Source organism: Equus caballus, chromosome 16 (assembly GCF_041296265.1).
Source record: "Equus caballus isolate H_3958 breed thoroughbred chromosome 16, TB-T2T, whole genome shotgun sequence".
NCBI classification, from domain to species: domain Eukaryota; kingdom Metazoa; phylum Chordata; class Mammalia; order Perissodactyla; family Equidae; genus Equus; species Equus caballus.
The window spans coordinates 90,882,459-90,904,237 of NC_091699.1; the positions used below are offsets into that span (position 1 = coordinate 90,882,459).

The following is a 21,779-nucleotide window of genomic DNA, read 5'->3' on the forward strand; positions in this document are numbered from 1 at the left end:
ACAAGAATGTTTATAGCAGCTTTATTCATAGTAGCCAAAAACTGAAGATAATCAAATGTCCGTTAGCTATGAACAGATTAAACAAATTCTAGTGTATTCATAGAGTAGAATAGTATTCAGTAGTTAGTAATATTCAGTGATTGACTAAGAAGAGTTTCTAGAGTGATGAAAATGTTTTATGTCTTGATATAGTGCAGATTAAATGGACATATATGAATACTCAAACTCTACAAACTTTGCCTTTAAAAGCCACGCATTTCACTGTATGTTAATTGTACCTCAATTAAAGCTTTTCCTTTTTTTATTGTCAGAAGCTATGCTATAAAATTAACTAAATGCAATTATCTCTACCAAGCACCAAATTAAACATGAACACCCAGTTAGCCAATGTTTAAAGAAAACAACACAGTTGCTTTTTTCACTTATTATTACTGTCTCAGTTATCAATTTATTTTAACTAATAAACCCCTCAGTGAACTTTGATTAAACTATTTTGTTTTAATGAGCTTATATTTTGTACATCTTAGCTGTGTAAGAAAACCAAACTCTGACAGGCCCAGGGGTTACTGCAGCTACACATGGCTTCAAAAAGGCCCCAGCAGAATTCCTCCTTCAGCAACAGAGGCCCCAAGGAGCAAGTGGTAGCACAAACTTTTGCTAAACATCAGAAATTCTGCCTCCATTAGTATTTCTAATCTTCAGCTCCCCACCCCTCCCTTCCCAATTGGCAGAAATTGACAGAAGATAATTAGGATCACTCAGTGACTCTCTATAAAAAATCCACAAAGTAAACTTCCCCCAGTGTCTTAATCCATTCAGTCTAATAAATACTATCGACTAGGTGGTTTATAAACAAAAAAAATTATTTCTCACCGTTCTGGAGGCTGAGAAGTCGGAGATCAGGATGTCAGCAGATTCCCGTTTACGAGGACCCCATCCTCATGCCCTAATCACCTCCAAAGCCCACCCTCCTAAGACCATCGCATTGGGGGTTATGTTTCAACACATGAATTTTGAGAACACACAAATATTCAGTTTATAGCACCAACTTAGAGATTTCCTTGAGATTTTGCTGCTGTTTCCTAAAAATGGCCTAGTCTAATCCAGCGTCACTTTTCTGCTTTCTTAGGAACTTCTGAAATCAACTAAACTTGAAGTGCAATAGACTTTGCATCTGCTGCCCTGAGAGTGAATTTAACAACCTGAAACTCTTAACGGCTTGCTCTCTGATGCAGGCGCTTTCTGAAACAGTTTCTTTCTCTTATCACAGATGATTACCTTTTGAACAAAAATTTCGAACTAAAACTAAATGAGATTTTGAAAACAGATATAAGGTAGTTTTGTAAAAAAAAACTTATTGCTCTATTGACTATCCAAAGAAAATACTGTACCACCTTTTCTTGCTTACTTTAGTCCTGAGAGTCTAAAACCCCATGTATTTTGTTCCATTATACAGAAGTACAATTTTGCTGGTATCCAGGGCTGCTCCACAATCTTTTTGTTGGGGCCCAAAGCAGTCCACCCCAAAGTATCCCACAATGGCACAGTGATTATTTTGAATTAAAGTTACTTGTTTGATTTAAAGTTTTCACCCTTCTCTCTCAGTTCTCCCGGAAAGCAGTAATCCCCCATGTGGAACGTACACTCCTTGCACCAGGAGATAGACACATCCTTATCACCAGAGCTGGGGAATTCAGGAACGAGAAGCCTGTATAAACAAACCTTGTTACTTCTACTAATTTTACCACCTCAAACCTAAACTCTGCTCAGATTCCTCACTAATTATGTACCCCAAACCTAGGTTTCTTTGTCCTGTCAAATCCTAACAAATTTATTGTTTCTCTGTGTAAAAAGATACATGCACTGCCTGCTTTGTTCTCTCTCTGAGCATCATTTTATGATCTCCCACGTGTACATATTGAATTGGGTTTTCTCCACTTAATCTGGCCTTATATGAATGTCATTATTAGTCCAGCCAGAAGAACTCAAGACAGGTAGAGGGGGAATTTCCTGTTCTTCTACGGTTTTGGTGAGCCAGCCAGGAGAATCACTGGCTGGAAATATGCTTTCTCTCTGGGATTGCCACAGATAAGAGATCCTGGGTTGTCTGACTGAAGCCAGCAAAAAAGGTAAGCATCTCTCACCATGTCAGCCTCCCAGATCTCTGTCCACAGGATCTAGTAGGGACAAAAATGGTGCGAGTCTTTTTGTCTCTCACTTTCCAAATTTAGGCTAGAAGAAGGAAATATTTATGAAATTAGTTTTTGGCACAAAAGCCAAAACTTTGCTCTGGTAAAGATTTGGAACAAGAACTCTTGTTTTCTGTTGATCTCATTTCTCCTAGAGATGGTCATTGCTTCCTTTGTCCCCACCAGCCAGAGGATGTATATGCATCTGGAGGGCAGCCAAGTAGGCTATGGATTCCAGCCTAGGCAATCTAAAAAATATTGGGTGAACTTTGGCTTGGTAAGTCCCCCTATTCCATTCAGAAAAGGAGGGAAACATGTGATTCCCTGTCTTTTGGAACAGCTGTTTAAAAACAGGGCCCCTCATGGTTACCACCTTTACTTTCCTAGCCTGACTCTGGCAGTGAAATTTTCGGATCTTGTGACGGCTGCATCCTTTGCACTTGCCTTTGGGGACACCTCTCATGTCCATGGTTAAGTCATTAAAAGGCTTATTGGTTTAAGTCACTAATAAGATCCTACTTGTCAATGGCTACACAATGGATCCCTTGAATTGAAAAAACTTCTAAAGTGGAAACATTTTTAGAGAGCTCTCATATTGATATAATGGCAAGCCATTGAGACTCCCTTAATAGGACAGAAGGATAGAAATTAGAACAAAAAATCAAAGGCCACTCAGACCCTTCCTATTTGCCTTCAGATATTTGTAGATATTGTAAAAAAAAAAAAATCAGGACATTGGAAATACAATTGTCCTACACTTAAGAAAAGAAGGTAAATTTAAATAGAAATTACCCGAAAACTCCTAGGAAATAACTTGCATTTTTTCTCTCTGTCCTTTGAAGTTGTAAAGTTTACCATGTCTTTAAAATGTGAACACCCCATGAGATAGCAGCCCACATTGCCTGAGACTGAGCCTGGCTAGCTCAATCAGTAGAACCCGAAACTAAAGGGGAAAAAAGGAGAAAGAGGCCTTTTTAAACATACAAATTGCAAAAAATTCTCTCTTACTCAAAATCTAATTTATAGCCTACTTAAGATCACTTATCTAAGGTAAATATTCATCCAAAAAGTCTTCTCCATAAATAATAGAAAGCTTTAGCTACCTGAACAGATAAACTTAACTTATTCCAACTACTAATTATAAACTAGTAAGTTTTGTATTGTGTCTGATTCATGGCTGAAGTTTTAAAATAAAAGCTAAGATCTCTGTTTGTGTCTGTTTGTAGATATGCACATACATTATAGATATGGTGTTTTTCTACCTCTGAATGGTATTCTCAAAATTAATTTCTAAAAGGAATGGAGATGCATTTTTGTTGAAAGAAAGAAGAACAATTTTTTCCCCAAATAATGCTGGTTATTTTTGAAAGAAAATGAGAATGAGGGATAAGATAAAATGGACATAGAAAGTTATAGAATGTTTATGGAAAGAAATATTTGGAAAGGAATTTTATGCATAGTCAGAGCTGGCTTAGATTGGAATAAACATAAATGAATAAGTTTTAATATCAAAAGTAAGCTGGTACAAAATTAAAGTTTGATTTTTTTCTGTTAAAAGGACAAATTAAGTAAAAAGTAGGGAAGAAATAAAAAGAGAAAATCTTAACTTGTGTGGTAAATTAGCTAAAATTAAATTATTATAAGAGTTTTAAAAATAAGCTATAATATCAATTGTGTACTCATTTTAAAAAACTGGAACTTAATTTTCTTTTTATCTCTTAAAAGAACACAGTTCTCTTGGAATATTGGTCTGCACCTTATAAGAGGTTATAAAAAGAAAGCAAAGATTTTATATTTTATCAAAATAATTTTCTGTGCTTTATTAGATCTTTGATTACTTAAGAAAATTGAATCTTTTCAATTAGTAAGAGCTAAGTTTTGCTAACAGCTATGTAACCTTCTGTATTTGCTTTTAAAATTTTTTATTATCACTTTGGTTAAATAGATATTATTGTTTCACAGTAACCTATGATCCTATTTGACTAGTGTTTTAAACCTTTCTGATATTTTTGACGAATTTTCCAAACTCAAATTTGAAATTAATTCTTTTTACCTCAACTAACTTTGAAGTTTTTCAGAGGGCCCCCTTAACATTTCAAAGGATGTGCTCTTTCTCCTTATAAAAAGGGAGATATTAAACTAATTAGGCTTATTTGACATTTTAAGTTACATGGGAAACATTGCTAAATAAGAAATAACATTAAGCTTTCTTTATGTTGTGTCTATATATGAGTTCTAGAATTGTGTAAATTTCCTTGGAAGTCTGATATGTCCAAGTATAAAATGTTGTCTGTCATCAAAATTGAGGCTCACACTAAAAGGACTGACTTTGAGTATCAGGGAAGTTCCCTAGCTGATTTTCATGCAAAGGCAGCAGCAAGAGAATTTATAAAGACTGAGGCACATACGGATGAAGTCCTTCTGCTTCTCCAAAAAAAAAAAAAAGATCCCTTATTACTAGATTTTTGCCATCCCAATGTCCTTGTAACATAGCAACAGTCTGCTCCTGAATCAGAGAAATTTAGATGGATAAACAATGGCTTGTAAGTTAAACAAACAGTCCAGGCTATCAGAAACCCAAGGTGGCTGCTTGGTTCTTTCTGGCTCCCTGGAAAATCTCAATTTTCCGTTTTTGCATTCTTTTACCCACCATAGGAAAAACTGGTTGTCCCCAGAGGCCTCAGAATTCTTCCCTCTGTGTCCTTTGAGCACCTGCAATTGGACTTTATTCAACTGCCACTTAGTATGGGTTACCAAGAAGTTCTTTTTATTGCATGTATGTTTTCTGAATGAGTTGAAGCTTTTTCTTGCCACAAAGCTAATGCCCTCACAGTGGCATAGAAACTTAGAAAATGTATTTCCCACTTGAGGTGTTTTTTCCACAATCTCAAATGATCCAGGCACCCACTTCACTGGGCAAGTCATATGAGCCTTCACAAAAATCTTGCAAACTTATTAGAATTATTACTGTTCCTATAACCCTCAATCATCAGGATATGTCAAGAGAACTAATGAAAAGAAAACTGGATTCAAGCAGGACAAGAATTAATAACATGGAACTGAATGAACTAATGTGGATGAATATAATTTTTAATTATAATTTTTATGACTTTGTGTTTAAAATATTTTTGATCCTTTAATATTTTTCCAGATTAGATTAAAGAACTCTTTTCTTTTAAGCTAACAATAATTTGGTAAGATATACCTTTGCAAACAAAGATGAAACATTTATTTTTTTCTCCCTACCTAATCCCTCCAGAATTCAGAGACTCTCAGTGAGTATTCCTATTTCCATGACAGTATGTTTATTTGCATAAGTTCAATAAGAATCTCTTCTCTTTGTAAAAGGACAGAATTGGAAACCTTGGTTATATTACCAAAGCTTTGATTGAAATGTCATGTTTGAGAGAGACATACATAAACTCAGATATGACCAAATAGCCTTAAGGAACTAAGATTGACTCTGTGAAGCCAACAAAACCCCTTGGAAAAATAGCCTGGAACCTTACTTACAGGGTTCCCAATGACCTACCAAGGTGAGCAAATAATGTCAATTCCTGGCAGGTGCAGGAACCTCAAAAAAAGAGGAATTCACCCAAACCTATAGATATTACAGGCAACCATTTGGCTTGGCTTCTTAGCCTCAAGAGGCTCTTAAAAATTCAGTGTGGAGATTCCCAATGAAAAGTTCCAGCAAAGCAAATTTAAAGAGATTATATGATCAATTGCTACCTTGCTATATTTATGTAAATAACTAAGTCAAGTTTGTTGAAACTAGACTTACTTTGCAAACAAATTAGTCTTAATTTGACTATCTTTGGTAAAAAAAAAATGAGGGTAATTTACAGAGAAAAATTATGTTTCAGTAGAAACTATAATAAACACTTGTGGATATTAGATTCTAGTGCTCTTAACTTTCCTTGACATTTTGTTATTTACCTATTAAATGGGACTAGATCCTAAATTCTTCTAGTTTCCCCCAATATTTGGCTACAACTCTCCAAACTAACATTTCCAGTTTTTCTCCCACTTTTGACTTGGAATCATTAAGAACTAAGCTTCCCTTTTCCTTGAAGCCCTGCAAACTGAAACTGAACAACTTGATACAAACTTAAGAAAGATCACCGCAATAGCCAGTGTTTAAACAATCTTCATGCTTCTTGCTGTGTAAGCCACTCAGAAAGTTTACCCAAACGCTCAACGATATCACCAGAGACATTTAAAACTGCAAAAAATGCTGCAACCCTGACATCTAGAAATCTTCTTGACTGGCTGTCCCCTAAGCTCAGAATCTGGTTTATAATTTGCTCCATTAACCTTTGTTTTTCTTTGTTTTCACCAAAATTCCTCTTATTAAACAACTGATTGCTTGCACCATAAACCTAACTTTGTGGACCACCTGCAAGACTCACCTTCTGAAATAAGGCACAACTGTTCAGTTGAACTGACCTATTTGCAAGACAAAAAGATTAATTCAATGAAATAATGGAACAATCTACCAGCTCAGCTTTTAATATGTGAAACTTCCAGGGAAGTTTCAGAGGAGGGAACTGTTGGGGCCCAGGGCAGGCCACCCGAAAATATCCCACAATGGTATTTTGATTATTTTGACCTGAAGTTACTTGTCTGGCTTAAGTAAAGTTTTGGCCCTTCTCTCTCTGTTCCACATGAAAGCAGGAAATAAATCTTCCATGTGAAAGGCACCCTTCCTGCACCAGGAGACAGAGACATCCCTATCGCTAGAGCTAGAGAATTCAGGAACAAGGAGCCCATATAAACAAACCTTGTTACTTTTACTAATTTACCACCTCAAGCATAAACTTTGATCAAATTCCTCACTAATTATGTACCCTAAATCTAAGGGGTTTTTTGTCTTGTTAAATCCTTACAAATTTATTGTTTCTTTGTGTAAAAAGAAATTTGTTTGCTGCTTGCTTTGTTCACTGTCTGAGCATCATTTTTATGGTCTCCCATATGTACATATTAAATTGATTTTTCTCCTGTTATCTGGTCTTATGTCAATTTTATTATTACTCTAGTCATAAGAACTCAAGCTATGGGGAGGGGGTGTAATTTCCCTTCCCTCAGAATTTTAAAATTCTGTATTTCCAAAGTACAGAATTTTCATCCAGTGTCCAGTAATCTACGGTTGACGTAGCATCCTGCCTAGGGAAGGTTGAGAAATTAAATATTTCAGCTTTGCAGATTTCAAAGTGGAAGACCAGAAGTTTGAATGGTTCTTGGGCAGCCAAGGTTCACATCTGCCCATAACTGATATTCTGCATGACTTGATGTTGGACAAATAAGGCACCAAAACTTACTAGCTAAAAAATGAAATTCTTTGGCCCAAATAGGAGTATATCAGGCTTTGGTAATGCAGTCTTTCACAAAAGTTTAGGCCCCTGCTGAAACAAAACAGATAAACTATGTAAGCTATTTAAAGAAAAATAAACTGGAGTGTTTGCAGAATGCTTTAAGACAGTGTCCATGAAATATTGTTCTTTAGCGAATACAGTTGATTTCTCAATAACACAAGCCAGATGTTGGTCAGATGCTAGATATATCCAGACTTGACTCCAAATGTGAATTTGCTGTTACGGTGGGTACGCTCAAATTACTGCTCTCTATGCTTTATTTAACCTGGGCTTGTAAACTTCCAAGTAACGGTAGTCTGTGCTCTCAAAATGCCTGGATGGAAAACCCCAGGACTATGTGCGTGGCACAGACTACAAACATATGGGGCTTGTAAAATTGACAGATTTCTCCAGGGAGAAGTAGTGGTGAACTAGGGCCATAATTAGAACGAGAACTAGGAAGATGCATAGTGATTCTGTTCTACAAAGTTGATTCTTAATCAAAGTCTAGGACTTTTGTGAATGTAAATTCCTCTACTTACTACCTTTTAAAGTATACATACAGATCAATGTTGACAACTGAATGACCCTTTTCTAGAATTATTTCTCTTTGTAGTGAATTTGAGATTCTAAACTGATTTATAAGTTGTCTATACTTTACCTTCAAGATGTCAAATTCTTCTTTGGATAAAGTTAGACTGTATTAATTTTCTTTTTTAATGAATATAGATTACCCTTGCCCTTTTTGTTTATATAAACTTATTTACACAAAAATCTAAAGTGCAAGAGAGAAATGATTTTGCATTATGTCCAATTTTAACCATTAAAGATGGAAAACAATAAGGAGTCCAACTAGGAAAATGAGATTACATACATAAAATTTATTATTGTGTTATGTACTTAAAAAATTATTTTTTAACTGAAAGAAGCAAGAGTTGTAAATACATTGGGATTTAGATAACACTTTTTTAAAGACCTGGGCTTTATCTCTAGTATAAGAAATAGTACAAGAACGCAGCCTGGATTTTCATGGTAGCACCAGATTCTAAGAGTATCTTTGAACAACTCTCACACTAATAGACCATGGTTTGAAAAATGAAGCCACAGAAAGGTTTACTTGAACGAAACTTCAGAAAAATATACAAATATACATTGTTTTGTTTTGCTTCTGCGTGTTTCTTTAAAGCCTCATGTTCTTCCAAAATATCTTTTCCTTCTATAGCCACACGTCTATCTGTGAACAAGGCTTTCAGCTTGAGAGGTGGTTAAAAGGAGGAGTAAGGGTTTTACCAAAGCCTACAACACTCTTATTCATGTTAAAGATCCCATAGAGAAGAGTTTTCTAGAATGTCCTTATAATATATAGTTTTGCATTTATTTCTGTTTAAAAGACCGATAGCACAGAAAACAGCTGCCTGACAAGTCCATAAATCTATTCAATTAACCTATCAGAGGCTTCAAGAAGTCCTGTAGTAGGGAAACCTGTTTACCTTGGTTGAGTATAGCGTTCCCAACTTTATAGATGCTGTAACATTTATTCACGTGGCAGCGTCTATTTGAGGAATTGCCAAGAATGATAAAGTTGAAATGGGAAAAATTGTTCTCAAATTCCATATAAGTCTTCAAAGGTCAATATATCACAATCATAAGGTACTTTACAGTTTACAAAAACTTTCAAATGTGCCATTTCATTTCATTTCTATAAATATCTTAGGAGCTAGAAAGGGCGAGTATTAATCACATCCACTTTGAAGATAAAGTAGTTAAAGTTTATGAAACTTAAGTGAGGTCTCCAGTTCCAGTGAAGATGAAGTAAGCAACTCCATTGTGTCTCTCCAGCTGAAAGCGGCCCAAAACCCTTCAGAGAGTACTTGGAGTAGCGTTATGAGAACTCTAAGTAAGTGGCAGCAGGTGGCTTAGGGAAGAAAAACAGAACTCAAAGTACAAGCAATCAGTGGGAAGTTTCCTTGTTTTCTTCTTTTTCCACCCATATTTCCTTGTCTTTGAGTCGGCGCAAATCCCAGAATACTGTACTAGGCATGGACAAAAAGAACTCCAAGAGAAATTCCTCTCTGTTTTGGTCTTAAGACTCGCATGTGGAGCCTCTAGAATACAGAGGGAGTGGGGAGAAGTCCCTGGCCTTTCTTCTTTCTCTCTTAGCTTTACTTCCAGTAAGCCCCACTCCTGAAGCTACAACGTTGTGATGGTGGCAGTGGCAGCCAGGCGGGTACGTGAGGGGAGGAGAATCCTTCTCCAGAGGAGGAAAATCTCCATTTTCTTCTTCTATCCTACTGCCACTCACATCTGGAAGCAGAAGCAGGCTCAAGACATGCATGCAGGGTAAGCAGGTTAGTGGAAGACCAGGAAGAAGGGACTCTGGGAGCCAGACAGTCTGGGGGAGGCTGTGTAGAAGAGGACACTCAAGAAAGGACCTCAAAACATTTTATATGAACCCTTCGGCTCACCACTAAGCTGGGCAGTGGATCTGACCCCAAACAGTATATCAATAGCTTTGAGAACCAAAGTAGGAAGTAGACTACCAGCCAGGCCACAGACTGCTCCCCAGATGGCACACCTGCAGGAGAGACCTGGATAACATCGTGAAGGCTTTGAAAAGTGTACTGACATCTGAATCACAGTCCACATAAGGCATGTCAGAAATTTTAGCCAGCACCTAACTGACTCAATTGCTTACTAAAACAAACCAAAACAACAATAATAAAGCATTCTCCACAGGATTTAATCAAGGCCCAGACTTCATGACTTAATATTCAAAATGTCCAGCATCCAATCCCAAATTATTTAACATACAAAAGAATCAGAAAAGTCTGACAAATTACCAAGGGAAAAGAAATCAACAGACATTAACCTAATATGAACCACATGCTGAATTGTCAGGTAAGACTTTAAAGAGACTATTATAAAATCCTCAAAGAAGTAACAACAAACGTTCTTAAAATAAATGGAAAGATAGAACGCTTCATCAGAGAAATAGAAGGTATAAAGGAGAACCAAAGGAAAATTTTAGAAGTGAAAAATACAATCGCTGAAATAAAAAAAAAACTACTGGATGAGCTTGGGTAAAGACACAAACTTACAAATTCAAGTTCAGAAAAGCCCAAACAGGACAAAATCAAAGAAATCCATGCCTATCCACATTGTAATCAAACTGATGAAAACCAAAGATAAAGAAAAAATCTCAAAAGCAGTCAGAGAAAAATAATGCATTACATATAGGAGAACAACTATTCAAAACAATTGTAGATTTTTCCTCAGAAAGAAGGCAATAGACCAAAAATGATACTGTACTGAAAGAAAAGAACTGTCAACCTAGAAGTCTCTATCCAGTAAAATTAATGTTCATTCACAAATGAAGATGAAATAAAGACATTCTCAAATGAATGAAAACTAAGAGATTTCATCACCAGCAAATCTGCTATAAAAGAATTGCAAAAGGAAGTTCTTAGGTGAAAGGGAAAAGATACCAGAGGGAAACACGGAACTTTGGGAATAAAAGAAGAGTAAGACAAGTGGTAAATACCTGCATAAGTATAACAGACTATTTTTCTTTGAAGTTCTTTGAATGGTTGAAAGTAAAAATTATAGCATAGTCTGATGGCTTGTTCAATGAACATAGAGTTTACGAATACTACAACTAAAACATAAAGGAAATATGGTGCTAAGGTTTCTACATTTGACTTGAAATGGTAAAATGTTAAATCTAAGTAGTTGTGAAAATTGAAGTATGTATATTGTAATACTTAGAGCAACCACTGGGAAAATATACAAAAGGATATATTCAAAAATCTAATTGATAAGTTAAAATGGAATACTTAAGATATGCAAATAACCCAAAAGAAGGCACAAAGAGTGGAAGGAAAAACAGAGAGACCAACAGAAAACAAAAAATAAAACGGTAGACTGAACTCTAAGCATATCAATAACTACTTTAAAGATAAATGGTTTAAACACACCAGTTAAAAGACAGAGTTGTCAGATTGGGAAGAGAGAGAAAAATATATGTAGTCTATAAGAAACATTTTAAATATAGTGATATGGGTAGACAAAAAAGGAAAAGGATGATAAAAGCTAAAATATACAAATACTAATCAGAGGAAAACTGGAATGCTTATATTATTATCAACGTAAATTTCAAAGCCATGAAAATTACCAGAAATAATGAAGCACAATGCATAATGATAAAAGGGTTAATACATTAAGAAGACGTAACAACGCTAAGTGCATGCACCTAACAACAGAGCTTCAAAATACGTGAGGAAAAATGGATAGAACTGACAAGAGAAACATGTAATCCACAATTGTTCTTGGAGATTTCAACACTCCTTTCTCAATAATCAATAGAACTGGTAGACAAAAAGTCATAGGATATAGAAGACCTGAACAACAGCATCAATAATTGCGCTGATTGACATTCATGGAACGCTTCACCCAACGACAGCAGAATACTCATTCTTTTCATGTGCACGTAGAACACGCACCTGGAGAGACCACATCACAGACCATAGTACAGACCTTAACAAATTTAAAAGAATGGTAATCATACAAATCATGTACTCTGACCCTGAACTTATCATACACTCACCATACGACGCAGCAATCCACTCAGCTATTTACTCTAGAGAAATGTACCTTTATGGTTATGCAAAACATGTACATGAATATTTACAGAAATTTTATTCAGTCACCTAAAACTAGGAACAACCTAAATGACTTTCAATAAGTAAATGGATTAAAAAACTGTAATTCATACATACACTGGATTACTACTCAGCAATAAAAAGGAACTCTGTATACACACAACGGTATCCATGAATCCCAAAAGCATTATGCTCAGTGAAAGAAGCTATTTCCAAAATTACGTGCTGTGTGATTCCATTTATATGACAATCTAGAAAAGGCAAAACTATGTGAAAGGAGAAAAGATGAGTTTGCGTCAGCAGTAACGAGTACGGGGAGATTTTAGCTACAAAAGGGGCAACAAAAAGCAATAGTTTGTTGCGATGCTATGTTCTATATTCTGATTATGGTGGTAGTTATGGGAATTTATACGTATGTTAAAAGTTATAGAACTGTACATCAAAAACAGAAAAGTTAAAAAGAAAACAAAAAACCTTAAGTGAGTTGTCCAAGATTATGTGACTTTTATGTGATGAGTCAGAAGAAAAGGCAGGTGCTTTTGTGCTGGACCCTCAAATATTTGTTGAAAGAAATGAAATGATAAACGAAACAGGATCCTACCAGGGTATGTCACAACAGTAATTTGGCAATATTTCAATTAATTTTAAAAACTGTAATCACAAGTTTGCATGTATTTAAATAACACTTTATACCTTTCAACAATCCTTCCTTCGTCAACAGTCTCTGCCATGTGACTGCAGTCTCTCCTCCTAAAGTATCCAAGTATACTTCTCAACCCCTACATTTGGGTTCAGCTGTACGACTTGCTTTGGCAACAGTATAAGCGGGAAGTAATGATGTGCCAGTTCCAAACCTAGACCCTAAGAGGCCGTCTGTATTTCCACTTGCCGTCTTATACTTCCATCATTGTCAGGACGAAAACATGCTATGGTGAGCCTGCTAGGTCTGGGAGGGAAATGGGAGATTCGTAGCAGAAAAAATCCCATTAAACTGAGCCCAGGCATCTCACAGATGCACGAGATTGCATTATTGTAATTTTAAGCACTGTGTTTTGGGAGTGGCTTGTTACGTAGTCTTGTGCAGCAAAGGCTAAACTGTATCTTCGAAAGGCACAAGCTGATCTCTAGTCCCGGACAGGACCCCAGTTTTAGGGGAACAGCAATGAGAGTCAAGATATCTAGGAAGGTGTTCAGATGAAAGGAACAGACAAATCCAGTTCTAGTATAAGAAGCATACGATTTCTCTATAGGCTCAAAATAAAACTTGGTTAACAGATCTGAAAGGAAAATGTCAAAGCAAAATGTTACCTTAACATAAGCTTCATTGTTAACTTGTTACTTGATCTACATGGGGCTCTTAAGCAGAGACAGGATTAGAACTGAGTTGAAAGCAAGCAAGACTGAATCTCTAGGTGAAAGTTTAACGTATACAGAAATAGAAAAAGATGATGGGTAGCGGAGGAGGGAGGAATGTCTTTGTGGCAATATAAAGAGGCCTCTGTATGGATGAGCTTTGTTTCTTCTTTTGACTTGGCCATCAAGAGAGCTTAATGATAAATTTTGCATGCAATTACAATAAACTTCCTCTCAATGTTTTCCGACCTTTCTTCATTTTTATGGTATTAACGTTATTCCTTTGGACTATCTCTAATTCATTTTAAGTGGGTGTAAGAGATACTACAAATATCCGTGTATGATGCCTTAGCCTATGAACTATAGTGGGTGTGATAGCTATTATGAATATCAGTGTATGATGCCTTAGGCTTCAAAACCATAAGTCATGATCATCAAGAACATACTCAATATACCAAGATAACGAGGGATACTCCGTGAGGGCTGCTTCTTGCCTTTTAAACAAAGAGCCAATAATATTGATTTTTATGAAATTCTAGTTGACTATACTGCAATCTTAACAACTTTGAAAAAAAAATGCCTTTGCCAAACGACTCAGAGACGCAAATTTAAATAATTGCAGTTGTTCTTCTTAACTCTTACTCAACACTGTGATTGATTCCAGATGTGCCAGATTGCAAGTTTTCTGCTGCCAAACTTTCTGAAACAACAGTCCTTTTAACAGCTGAAAGATATCAAAAGTCAAAGGTATAAAAAGTAATTTAATTTGGATATGTCTTAAAACCCAGTATTTTAAATAAAAAGAGAGTCAACTAGCATAGAATGGATGCATGTTTTATTGCAAAGACTTTGAATTTGAAAAACCATTCTTGTATCCCATGCTTACCGGGCTAGGTCATTTGCTATTGATGATCATCCAAGTTTATTCAAAGTATGATCTTAGGATGCTTCGATATACAGAACACATTAACCAGATGATATTATGCATAAACCCAACAATATAAGAAATATTAAACTGAAGTTAATCTTTATACTTCTTCAAAATCCTTTCCAAACTTTTCTAAACATTTATGGACATCAATAGTTAATTTAGTGTTCTAACTTTGTTGAAGACTGGCAACAAATGTTGCCATACTTCCAAACGTATAAAATTACATTTGGAAATTCTGGGAATCCTAGCGTCAGAGATAATTAAACTGGAAAGTGTGAAAGTCTGATATTTACATTCAAATTAAAAAATTGCATTTATATACAGGTTGAGAGAAACCTCCTTTAAGAGCAAAACTAATTTGGTTACACATTAGAATCACTGAAGGACTTCAAAAATACCTGTGCCTGGGCTTTGCCCCCCGAGATTCTGGTTTATTTGCTCAGGGCTAGAACATGGGCATCAGGATTTTTTAAAAGCTTCCCCAGGTGATTTTAATGTGCAGCCTGGTTTGAAAACCACTGATCTACCGTTTTCTTTTAAATCATTGTGGGATGACCCCTATAAAACATGATGAAATCTTAGGCTTTATTTCTAGAAGTGCAGTGACCAGACCAAAGGAGGTAATGAGAACCACTGCGGTAGTCATGTCCTGTTCCAGGTAACACGCTGTAAAGTGTGATGTTGACCAAGGAGAGAGAAGCAGGGTGTCACAGAGGACCGGATGATGAGATGCCTGTGAAAACCTGAAATGTTTATCTTGGAGAGCAGAGTTAGGAAAATTACAATCCATTTGCATTGCTAATACACAGAAAAGGCATTTAGCTTAGTCTGTGTTCCTCCAGAAAGCAGAACTAGAGCCAACAGGAAGAAGTTAGGAGGGCCACTGATAGCAGCTCGATATTAGGAAAAGCATTCTGATAGCTAGGGCTTCTCATCCACGGATGAGCAATCTGCAAAATGCCCAAGCAGAGCCCAAGGGGTCTGTCATGGACGTGGGAAGGAGGTTAGACTACAGGGTCTTTTCTTTCTTGTTGTACAAATAACTTGAGAGAACATCTTGAAACTTCAGGAAATCTCTCAAACCATGTCCTGGTGTTTTTGGAACCAAAGCAGAAGAAACACTGACTGAGGGACCCAGACTATTGGCTGGAGTGAAAGCTGTGTACCATCATGGGCTGCTGCTTCCTTGTGCGGTCAGACGAGGTCTCACATTAGTGCTGGTCACGTCTCTGGATGTAGTACACCCTCGGGAGAAACTGGGTATTTTTTTCTTTCAATATGGAAATTTCAAGATTTCACTTTGCCATTTAACAATTGATCATTTTTCACTTAACACCATTAATTAGCTGAAAATTAGCTGGAAATTCTCATGCAGTAAGCTAAGCATAGGTTAGAAATATTGTGGTGGTAGAAATAACCTATCTTTGTTACAGAAAAAATAATTCAATGACAGTTGTTAAAGCATAGTGAGGCAAACTTTATTCAGAACCATTGCAATAGGTATAGGGATTTTGCAATGGGGGAGAGAGATTGGGCTCAACTTGGAATATAGCACGGGCAAGTGGGAATTGATGGCCAAGAAGCCGGGTCAGGGTTGGGATATGGAAAATTCCTAAGAGGAAACATCAGGGAAAGCGGGGTTCTAGCTAAACCCACCTAATAGCTTTCTTACTGAAGGCAGGCTAGAGTGATCAGACATCACCTAGGGGATGGTGGAGGATGAGGACCCCAACTAGATATCAAGGTGATCAGATAGCAAGGGTAGAGGGTTCCCGTCAAACTGCGTTTTACAAGGAAGGGCAGAGATGGGCCCAGGAGAAGGTTCAGGAGCCTAACTAAAGTTTGGCCAAGCAGAGAATCTTTGTCATCTTCAAGGGCTGAGCTAAATCAGATCTTCCCAACCTTTGCTGCATACTAGAAGCATTTAGAGAGCTTTTAAAAATAACTAATCTCCTGACTTCACCCCAGAGAATGCAATTTAATAGGCCTAATTGGGGGTCACAGCATTAAATGCTTCTAAAAACTCCCAGGTGATTCTAGGAGGAGGCCAAGGCTGCGACTAACTAAACTACTTAATCTCTGAGGCACTTTAACCCTTCAGGATTCAAATATATATAGTGTTTGTTTAAAAAAAAAAAAAAGTAAGAAAATTGTAGCCATAATCAGCACTCCAACAAAAAGTTTACAAAGTATGGCAGGCCATTCCAGTTGGGGTTGGCTTCCTGAAGAGTTTTGTAAATTTCCAAGATGCAGTCATTGAAGGCTTGCGCCTCATTTTGGGCGACATGAACTAGGAGCAGAACGACAAAATGATGTTGAGTGAGAGAATCAGCTTTCGCAAAGATTGCAACAAACTAAAACTCTAATTTAAAACTAATAAATAAAATTTAATTTAACAGCACTCTATTCCTGGCTCACTGAAAACAAGAACATAAGTAGTGGAAAGTAAAGGCATGGCCCAATAGCTTCCAGTGTGAATGAAAACAAAATTTTACCTGACTGTAAAATGTCAGCAATACAATACAGCTGCCCACTCCCCACCAAGAGTAATCTGATGTTAAATTGTACTAACAAAAACCCAAAATAGGAGTAAGTCCTCACTTTGTTTCTATACCATTTACATTTACCCACCATACTGAATTCAGATCTGGACACCACCATGGATGTATGGACAAATCATTCCAAGTTGAAAGGAGAGTGTCTGAAGTGATATCAACACTGTGAAATCAGCAAGCCACAATCAGTAGAGGGGAGCATCCAAAGGCAGTCATACAGGGACTGGTGAAGAATCTGGCATTTGTAGTATGGAAAAGATAACAGGGTGAGACAAAGGGAGGTGGAGGGGAGAGAGGGAATGGTTGTGATTACTGCTGTTAAATATGTGAAAGACAAGCTCATATCAGAAGACATTGATTTTTTTCACATCATTCCCAAATATGCAAATATAAACTTTAAGTAGAAGTTACAAGACAGATTTTCACACAGTTAAGTAAAAGCTTTGCTGTTTCTGTATCAGGATTCAGTGACCTGTCTATCACTGGATTGTAATGCAAGGATGAAGTCTAAGTCATGTCTACGATTTTAGGTACAATGATCAGCATGTAAGAGACACCTAATAAACAGTCATTGAATGAGGTTTTGAAGTACGGTCTGGATGATCACCAACCAGGAAAGTGTGAAAGGGATTTGTGTAGGCTGGGAGTGGGGCAGAGATGGGACTACTCAGCTTTTAAGACCACATCCAATCCTGAGATTCTATTGTTAGGTGATACAAATGAAATCACTAGACCCTAAAATAACTCTAGGTTTTATTATTTTAAAATCAATACATATCTAAATCTATCTTCTACAAATAAACTATGTATATTTTCCTCAAATATGTGATTGGGGTATTAGTCAAGTAAAAATAAGCTATCTTGTAAGCATCAAAACCTCAGTGGCTTAAGATATAAAGCTTTATTTCTTTCTCACACGCATCTGCTGTGGGACTGACATCTCTTCAGAAAACTCCCTTCCAAATAGTGACCCGGGATCCAGACATCTCAATATATATGCTTCAAGGGTCGCTCCAATGGGCTCTTAAATGCTTGGCCTTGGAAGTGATCCACATCACTTCTGCTCACAGGCCATTGGCCAAAAGCAGTCACGGGGCCCCACCTAACTGTGAGTGGGTGGGAAATCTGGGAAGCACATGGCTATTCAGTGAAAAGTAAACGTAATGGTCACAAAAGTAAACCATCTTGGAAGATTTAGATTCTGGCCTACAAGTATCTGAGAGCCGATACCAATGAATCATGTCGCAAAGACAACTACATACGCTGCACTTCTTGTTCTGTCCTCATTTTAGACCTTAAAAAAATAGTGTAACACTGGACTAAATATTTGCAAGAAAGTTTGTTGAAGGATGAAACGGTTTGAAAAACAGTGCACACAACGTGCTTTCCAAAAATAATAGAATGATCTGAAATCTTAATGCCAAATGTTCCAAATTAGATGTAACTCCTCTAATCGATGACGAGTTAGATGTGGGTTTATGTCTATTTTTCACATTCTTACTCTGAAATCTAATTAGATTGATTACATGAGTAGATTGATTATAACTCCTGAATCTCATTGCTCTCTCCCAAGTCTATATTACCTTACACACTTGAATTCACTGTTTTGTTAACTTTTAGATGTCTCAGATCTGCCAAATCCTTTTAAACAGCTAAAAATATCTCCTTTATATTTATATAAAAATACTACTTCCCAAGTCTGTTTTATTCAAACTATTACTTACATGCAGTCAAGAAGTTTCGAGGTTCTGTTTTTTTTCTGACATCACCCCAGTTACAGCTCTCCTAAACATTTGATTTTTTGAACAGATTCATACAGGTTCATCCTTCTGAATTTATAAAGTTTTAATTCCATTATTTATCACATTTCTACGACCATACTGAATAGATGTTAAAATGGTGTTTGGTTAAAATCAACAAGTCACACCCAATGAGCAGAGCAATCTGTCACCATGGTAACAACAGTCGTTCCAGTAAAAATACGCAAGGCCACTCTCTCCTTGGCATTTGAGAATCTACTGTTGTCATGTTTCTATTTTAGAACAATTTTTCAGTTTAAAGTGGGATGATAAAATATGAGTTTTTAGTCAGTATATAGATATAATGCTTTTTAAAGCATTTTACTAAGAACTGTTTTATGATGTATAAAACCAAATTCATTCAATTCAGCATACTTCCTGGAAGTCTAATACACACATGGCCACTAAACAGGTTCCTCATAAACTGACCACTCCCTGTCTCCATCCTTCAGACAGAATGCCGAGGATAACAGTGATGTCAGTTTATTTTTATAAGATCTTAGTACATCACTCTATCCACCTCGGGGCCACCTACAAATCCCTTAATTCAGGGCCAATCTTTCTCAAGTCTTTATCGCACACGTCATAACCAAAGTACATATAGATTTATTTTTATTTTTGGTCTATCTGTTAAATTCAAAACTCCCATCCAAAGGGATCACTTTGATTCAAATACAATAAAATCTCAGACATAAAACCAACTCCCAATTATTCATTCACACGAGTGCCTATTACATGCCAGGCTGTTTGCTAGGCTCTGAAACTGAAAAGACTACATAAGGGCCAGGCCCTTCCCCCAGGGAGCTTATGGCCTCACTGAGGGGGAATGAAAGGTACATTTATGATCCAGTCTGCTACATGCTCAGAGAAGCAGGCCCGAATGGAGAGGCAGTGTAGGCAATCTTCCCCGTTTCAGTTACCGATGCCGTGTAACAAACAGCATAGGACTTAGTGACCTGGAACGATGTCATCTTTGCCTCTCGTGGCTCTGTGGGTTGACTGCACTCAGTGGGTGGTTCTCACTTGGGGACTCAGATGTGGTTGCAGACAGAAGTCTACCATGGGGACAATGGTCATCTGAAGGCTCGACTGGGCTCGATGTCCAAATAATTCACTCACGTGGTTCCAAATGACGTAGCTCACCTTCAGACGCTGTCCAGTGTGCTCATACATGGCCTCTCCATGTGGCATGGGCTTTCCACACAATGGCACTGGATTCTAGAGGGAGTGCCCTAAGGGTGAACATTCCAAGAGATCAAAGCCACAAGGTCCCCCACGACTCAACTTGTAAGTTCTGCAGTCACTTCTGCTGCTCTCTGCTGGTTACAGAAGGCCCACCCATGGACCTGCACAAAGGCATGGACCCTGGGGGCCTGGGTCACTGAGGACCATGTTTGGAGTCTCGCTATCACAGATGCCAAATCATTTGTGTTTCAATAATACATATTTTTTAATCTCCTCTCCTCTTAACTCACAGAAGATCAATAAGGAAGCTGTCTTGGGACAATACGAAAATTAATGAAGTCACTCTACACTTAGATGAGGAGCACCTGAGTCCAGTCCAGCAGCCAGGGTGCAAGGTGACCCAGAGGAGGGAAGGTGATCAAGAAGGATATGTGGTCAGCAATGGAATATGCGAGAGCTGGAGTAAAGGAGGACTACTCAGTACCCCTCCCTTCCACAACTTCAGCAGGAACAAATTTTGTTAATCCAAAAAGCCAAAACAGAGGTTATTTTCAGTTTGTCTGAATCACCCAATTTTTCCAACACAGAATCCTGTCCCCATTCCTGCACTTACTAGCCCTGTGCTGATTATGAAGAAAAAAAATTGTGATTTTCCCTTCCCTGCCACAAAGAAATTTTTTAAAATATGTTTGATGTTACAATCAAACCTGAGACTGTTCAAATATTATGTAAATTATTTTGTCTGCCAATTACTGTATCAGTTATATTTGAGTCTGACCAATTTTACACTGATTTTATTATTAGTCCAGGTTCATATTCCCTAGAGAACATAGATTAGCAGTTTACAAAGTAGATAAAGAATAGAAAACAAATTACTTCATCAGTATTAACTGGAAACATGCTAGCTATCCCTTATTTCAGAATAAAGTGTCCAATTCCTCCTTTTAAAATATCGTAGTTATCACACTACAAAAATAAAGAAGCAATTCCTGAAAAAAAACACCTCATCTCTATCATTTTTATTTATATTAGCCCTTAAGAAAAATTTTGACTTTTTTAAAAAAAAATTAAGGCTCTTGCTTTTTGCTTAAAATTTACTCTATTGGTTATTTATATTGACCACAAGATGGGGCTGTGATGTCATAATTTGGCAAGATTTATAAAATATATAAACTATTTATGGAAACAGAGGAGAATAACAATAAAACAAAGTTTAATAGGATAATCTAATTTTTCAAATATGTGCATTTTTTCTATTAATCAATTATCTAATTGTTAAATGCTCAGAAGGAAAATATGCTTTAATTTGTCCATTTCTCTCTTGGAAGTGATTGAGCTTTGTCATATATAAAATTCTCCTGAGTAGATGCAGAATTATCTGTCGTGACGGGATTTCCTTAAGGATTCTTCCAACCCTTTCACGTTACATTCCTAAAGGAAAACGTACTCAACTTAAAGCAGTGCTAACAAAAAACGTCTTTCAAAATTTTTTTAAATTATTTTATAATTAAACACACAGAAGTTCATTCAAATCTACGCGGAATTTTTTTCTCCTTCTCCATCCCTTAATTCTGTTTTTAGAATCTCATATTTACTTTGGGGTGAGGATCATTTAAATGAAGAGTACTTTCTTTAAATTATTTAGGACATGCTGATCTTTTCCATTTTATCTGTTAAAACTATTCATTAGTTGATTATTCGTGTGTTTTGTGTTGTAGTAGGCAAGAATTCCTTTCTAATTTTCAAAAGAGTATG

General features: G+C 36.7%; 1 long non-coding RNA gene across 1 annotated transcript; it reads right to left on the reverse strand.

Moving 5' to 3' along the window:
* Positions 1-15,941: 15,941 nt before the first annotated feature.
* On the reverse strand, positions 15,942-18,963 carry LOC111768441 (uncharacterized). The gene is made up of 3 exons (XR_002800824.2): positions 18,765-18,963; positions 17,117-17,275; positions 15,942-16,775 (listed from the first exon to the last, which is right to left on the reverse strand). It is a non-coding gene; the product is annotated as an uncharacterized lncRNA (long non-coding RNA).
* Between the last annotated feature and the right edge of the window lie 2,816 nt (positions 18,964-21,779).